This window comes from Falco peregrinus, chromosome 5, assembly GCF_023634155.1.
Source record: "Falco peregrinus isolate bFalPer1 chromosome 5, bFalPer1.pri, whole genome shotgun sequence".
Classification (NCBI taxonomy): Eukaryota; Metazoa; Chordata; class Aves; order Falconiformes; family Falconidae; genus Falco; species Falco peregrinus.
The window spans coordinates 20,953,596-20,960,585 of NC_073725.1; the positions used below are offsets into that span (position 1 = coordinate 20,953,596).

The window sequence follows — 6,990 nt, forward strand, 5'->3', positions numbered from 1 at the left end:
AACTCATTTGATGAAATAACTTCAGCAGCCTCACTCCAACTACTGGTAAGTCTAAATATTCTATGCCTGAAGTATTATATTATGGTAAATTACCGTAAAAAAAAAAAATCCCAGACTGCCACACCAGAACAGAAGTGAGAAAATAATCTTAGAAGATGTTCATTCTCTTTAGTAAAAGAAATTCTAGACAAGAGTACATTATAAAGTCTAGTTTGTCAGTAAATGTGCCCAACATAAAAACATCCAAAAACCCCAACGGAAAAACAGCCAAAACCCAAAATGAGAGTTGTATGCAATAGCCACGCTACATAAAGACACTGGGAAAAGGAACAAAATGTAACAGCTTCAAATAGATTCACAGTGAAGATCTGAACTGACTACTGCAAAATCAGCCAGAGGGAAAAACACGCATAGTGAATCAGAAGAATCAGGTTTAATGGGTCACAGTGGCTTTACTACAATTGGATATTTAGACCACAAATACTCCATCCAAGAATATCACTTTGGTTACAACATTAACCTATTCATTCATGAAACTGTTCACATTTCTTGATACAGCAGGCAAGTCTAACATTTTCAGCCAACAGGAAGAAAGCAGCTGTTTTCAACTCATACAGCATATTTATCTACACAAAAACCTGACTTCTACTTTGAATCTCGCTCCATGCTCATAGCAAAGATGGCCCAAAACCAGTCCTACAGTAAACTGGCACCTGATTATCCAGGGCTAAGGAACTGGAAACTGTAGCAGTGTACTTGTAACAGGTCATTACTTACAAGATGTGCAACATTCAGCTCACACCTTAACAATGCACCATGACAGCTCAGGACAATCTGTTGACTTTTGAGGGTAGAATCAAAGTGAGTGCTGCCATCTGATAACTGATTTAAGAAGTATCCATCACTTAGGTACCTTCTGTAAGATGTGTTTATGTTCACATATTAAACATCATTGCATGTGAACATCTACAAAAGCGTAACTAGAATATCCTGCCGTGACTAATTATTCTTACTCTAATATAAAAAATGAGATTCATTCATTTCAGTTAAACTGCAATCTACAAACACATCACCAACAGGGCAAGGACCAGGTTCTCATGCTGACCTCACCACAATGAACAAGCATACCGTAATGTATGAAATACCAACAGAGTAACTGTGCGTTTGTGTATATGTGTGTACATATTCAGATGTGTAAAATCAGCAAGGACATTTTGATTTAGAAATAAAATGAAAAACTGGTAAGATAGGATAAGAAAAACCACCCAGAGCAAAAATATTTACATAGTGAGAAACACAGCAAAAGTTACAACTAGCCTGAAGTAATACCATGACAGGATTAATTATGTAGGAAAGTACTGAAAAACTCCACAAAGCTTAAAAAAACAAACAAAACAAAACACCAGAAAGAACACAGTATCTCATTAGATTGTTTCCATTATATTCCCTAAATTTATCTATTAGAGACACCATTTTAAATACAGATAGAAGTAAAAATACAGGTTTTTTTATGAGACTGATGAGGAAATTATATATGAAATAAAAAAAAAAAAAAAACACAACACATTTCCAACAATCAACACTTGTTTAAAGAAATAAAAGCCAATTAGGCTACAGGCAGATTTTTGCCAAATTATGGGTTCACATCCACACACTTCAGGAGAAGTTTCTTCCCTCAAAAACCTTTGTCAGGAAACAAAGAATTTTAATAAAGAAATTAGGCTCTGACCAAAATGCTGCCACACAAGAAAAAGTTCAGTTTAAATACAACCACTAAAGCTTTACAAAACCTTTCCCTAATTCCTCAAAACAATATTTTAATATAATAAGACTTAGTAATCAAGGTTAGTTGTCAGAATTCAAGATTTGTATGACAGCAAGCATCTAGGAAGAGATACCGTACTGAAGTTGGTTTTCATGTTATCTACTCAAGAAGCTCTGCATTTAATAAAGAAAATAAAAACCCAAAGGCTCTTTAGAAGTTGTCCAGTAAGCACTACAATTCCAATAAATGTTGTAGGGGGGGTGGGGGTGGAAGGGTGGAATAAAAATAATTGAGAATTAAAGAGCAATCATTTTAAATACCAGCTTCAGTTCTGGCCACCACTGGAGTCTTTAAGCATCATTCAGTACAAATCTGAGCTACTGCACAGCAAGGGTAACGTTTAAAACCAGCTTAACAAAAATTAAGATTAAAAAATTTGTTTCTTCATATTGGGTGATTAAAAATCACTAGACTTATGAGCAACTTGTGAAAGTATTTGAAGAGCAATGGTTTCTAGATAAGCTCAAATAGGTACATAAACTGACTTTCCCAGACACTTCAGTTTCCACAATAATACACTGTAAAAAAGGTTCTCTTCCTCCTTCAGGTTTCAGACCTCCTGCAGGTTTCTTTCCCCAGCACTAGAAAAAGGCACAGGAAAGTACCACAAAGGAGACAAGAAGAGCAAGCAGGCTGCAAAGTATTTCACTGCATTACAAAAGAAAGGGGGGCGGGGAACAACACTCATACAACCAACAAAGAAGTAAGAGAGAAGACCTTTTAATTGAAACTAAGTAGTCACATGAATTTATGCTTCAAGCTCTGACCCGAAAGTAACTCAGTAGAAAATCATGCATTGCTGGCTAGTAAACTCACTGTCAGATCACTGAACTTTCACATCTTGAAGAGATACTCACTTCCTTTCCACAGAAAGGTCTTCAGAGTTCATCTAGACTGCCTTCTCAAAAAACCTTTATCAACTTTTTTGTACAAAAAGGAGTGATACGCTATTGGTGAGGCGTTACTCCATCAACAGAGACTACTCCAGAGGAATGCATCATCTCTAGGAATACCCTGGCTCCATTCAGAGTTCCACCAGTTTTCTATTTCTTTCATTTTTATCTCTGCCAATTCTCCTAAATTCAACATATTTTGCTTTGGCATCCTCATCAGGTACATGCAAGTATTAAGCTATCAATTTTAACACTCTGTAGACATCACCGCTGGAACATGTATCCGCAGAACCAGTACAGGAAAGGCAGTAATTTATTTAATTTTTTTTAACATTGCAAAATTCTTCAAAGTACCTTTCCTATTTCTGTCCTTCACTGAAACCTGATAATCCTGTCAACAGAACATCTGCAAGTTAAAATCTTTATTTTATTTTTTCAGGTCTAGTTTCCTAAGGGAGTAATCTGCCACCCAACAGCTGATCCCAGACTGCTACTGTTCTTTATGGAAAGAGCACCCTGGGAACTGGAAGAGCGCTGCCTAGCCTGGCCCTAGCTCCCTGGCACCACAGTGCCAGCCAGGCAGGCAGCCTGGAAATGGACTGCAGCCAAGGTTGTCGCACAAAACACATGACAGTTTTCAGACCATGACAGAATTGGAAAAACTGAGGTATTTTGAAGAAGTGAAGTTACCAGGGAAAAGGAGCAGGGCTCACTCAAGAAATAAAATAGGCTTTGCTAGTTCTTTTCCATAATATGCTTGCCTTTTTTTTTTTTTTTCCTACAATATGCCAGCATACAGCCTTGACTGTATACACAAGAAAAAGCTCCAGAACTGATAATGCAACAATATAGCACAGGGAAGCTAAGAACTGACTGGAAAGGTCAAAACTAACTTTTTTTTCCCTCCAGTAGTTTTTTTACTTCACTGATCCTAAGAAGCCAAATATGAAGGTCACACCAAAGGCCAAACACATACCCGGATACTGCGGTAGCAAGGACACTACAGAAACCTCAATTACAAGAATTTCAAATCACAGCAGGTCAACAAGAACTGAGAACACCCCTAAAGAGCTCCTACTAAATTGTACTGCCCATCCACAGGTTATTTTTCACTTAATTATTCTTCCTATCCTGCCACGTGCTTAAGAATTTTGTTCCGGGGTTTAAAATTAGGGGGGAGGATATCAGACTAGCAAAGAACAAGTAGCTGTGAGCATCTGAGGCTCTTGGTACCACTGGTTGGCTTGATAAACAAACTGCCCCAGAAAATGAAATGTGTCATTCCAATCAGAACACGATCTGCCGCCAGAAGATACCAGTATTAAAACAGTCCACGTTCTCTTCAGTGAATAATAAAAGCATTTTAAAATCAGAGTGTGCTTTTTCTTTAACATAACTTCAAGTCTTGCAAAATACAGCCCTTTCCATCCAAACCAAAAAGCCATGTTTAAACCAAAACATTTGAGTGTGCATATAATTACAAATGAAACACTATGACAATACTGCATGACATTTTCCTTTAAATTGTACTCTAAAGGTGAACTACAAGGCTAAAGCATCAATTAGAAAACAAACAGACAATTTACTACAGGAGAAGTTTCAAAACAGCTTCTGCAGTCAAAGCTACCGAACAGTTGCTCAAGAAATAGGAACTATGTAGCAAGGTCCCCTGGAAAGTCACTTGACTGTAAGTGTTCGGCACTTTGCAAATCACACTATTTTATTTAAAAAAAAAAAGTAAATAATATTTAAGAGTCCAAACCCTACTAAGGCTCATGAAACTCAAACACCTTAAAGTATACAGCTCTAGGAAAAGCCATCCCAAAATAATTAAGTACATAAAGCCTATAGGAGAAAAGAATTTAAAACTTGTTGGTTCAAACCACATTTTACCAGCACAATTTCAATACAAGAACAAAAGAGGGATTTCCTGATTCAGTATTTAGAAAAAAAGACACACTGAAAAGCAACTGTGTTTGTTCCATACCTCATTACACTAAAACAAAACACACACACCCACTACTTAAGCAAGTGTAATTATATTAATAAACAGACATAACTACAATTTCACAATTAAGATTTTCTTTAACCGAGTTACTAACCATGGTAGTATTAATTCTGAAAGTTTTCTTTTCTTAAGCATCTGACTTAAGCAGGTATTTCCTCAACTACACAGCAGAGAAATACAGAGAATACTCTGGATTTCAAAACAGACCAAATATTTATGTCGGGTTCTCACATGTTTCAACAACTATCTTGTACTTGAAAAGATTACACAAGATTAGAAGGAAGCAGCCTACAGAGGAAAACTTGACATTTTTTCCCACTGTTAAGCTTTAATGTTTCAGATGTAGTATTACTTGCTTTAAACTACTATTTAAATGTCATCTTTTGAAAGCATCAAGAATGAAGCTCAGTTTAATGCATATTTCTGCCTACTTCATGTCTTACCCTCAGAGGAGGCACTTAGTTTTTATTCTACAAAACAAGCCATTTCAAAAGCAGCGTGACAAACTACTCGTTAGCCTTTTAGAATATGATTAATATGAAATTCATTGTCCCATGAAAATTTTAAAGACAAATCAATGTCCAATGACAACTGATCAATAAGGAAAACAAAAGGCTATCTCAGTCTTCAGTTTTTTAAGAAAAGTTTATAAATGCTACCAGAAGAAACAATACAACTTAAAACAGAAATACAGTTAAATAGAAACACTGAAATGCTTATTACAGCTAAATATTATAGACTAACCCCAGTTCCTATTAAAGTTAACTTTTTAATGAGTCTTAAACATTAAATATAAAAAGGATATTTTTAACATAATCTTTTTATATTTATGTATGTGTAGTTCATAAAAACTTCACCCTTTAGTTACATGTAATGTAAACACCAGACCACCTGGAAATGAGCAACTATATTTACAGAAAAGACTTCGCTAGCATTCTAAGTCTCAAATAATCTTATTAAATCCTAACTCAAAGAGCAAATTATAGAACAGAGCACTGCCCAAATGGCTGAAATGGAGCCACTTCTGAAGTAGGGGTTGGAGGGAAAGAATTAGATGCATTTTTAATTTAGAAAACTACTGTCAATTCCCCCAGTAAACTTACAGTTAATGGCACAAATGTGCATGCAAGTAAGTTTTACTGCTCAAGTACCAAAATATTAAAAGTAATACTAGTAACAAAATTTTCTGATCAACATCTCATTTTCAATCTGGTTTTGGGCCAACTTCTCTTCTCGATGGTCACAATTTCTGCAGTTCTTCTAAGTGCAATTACACCAAGGTAATTTTACATGCTTTCTCCACTTTCTAATCCATCACTACATCTACTATGTGTGCTTTAAGTGACCTGCTTTTTGCAAGAATGAAACTCAGAAGTACAAATTATACTCCGTTCTGGAATAATACTTCATGAAGACTATTACCTCCCTATCGCCTCCCTTTTTCCTGCAGATAGCAGAACACCAAATTTTATTTAAGGCTAAACTGTTTTGTACCAAATAACAAATTATATACTTGGATGCTAGATTAAAAAGGAACATGTAATCAAGTTCCAAAAGAAAAAAGCCACCCTTAAATTTTAAAATTCTAACTCACTTTGTAATCAAAAGAAAATCGCAAGTGATCTACAATGATTTTTCAGCAATTTGACCTTGATTTCTAACTCCACCAATAGTACTATTGTTACATGCTACACGTTCATGACCACACAACGTATCCATTGTATTGCTGACAAAACATCAAAGCGTTATCAAACTAGCCAAATTACAAAAGATAAAGGTAGGCGTCAAAGACAGCTGGCTATTATAAAACACTTAATATTTTAACCATTAGCGTGTCAAAACTGGGTCACATATCTACTATACAAATATCCGTTACACACAAATGTACCCAACTTTAGTAACTGTCTGTTATCATACAAGTACTCAAAAGAAGGAGAATAAAGGAAATCTGATGTCCTAGAAGGACAGATTACAATTTGGGTCATCACTGAAGCCTTAATGACCTACTCTGCATGGCATTATTCATCCATACCAACTACAATTTCCCATTCTCTGTAGTCCATAGGGAACATAGTGTTTACATTTGGTTTTCTCTGCAACCATACAAACGAGAAAGGTTTGTTTAAATTAAAGCTTTGATTTTGTAGCACAGTTTTGTGGCCACAGAAGTGCAGGATATACAGGATCCTGCTGCCTGGTTATGTGCAAGGAAAGAGTCCAACTTTACTTCTGGATCCCAGTTTGCCATGTTGCACTTAACTGTA

General features: G+C 35.8%; 1 protein-coding gene across 2 annotated transcripts in view; it reads right to left on the reverse strand.

Annotated features, from left to right (window-relative positions):
- The window catches only part of SEPTIN7 (septin 7), a 61,344-nt gene that overhangs the window by 53,946 nt on the left and 408 nt on the right, over positions 1-6,990 (reverse strand). The window lies entirely within an intron of this gene.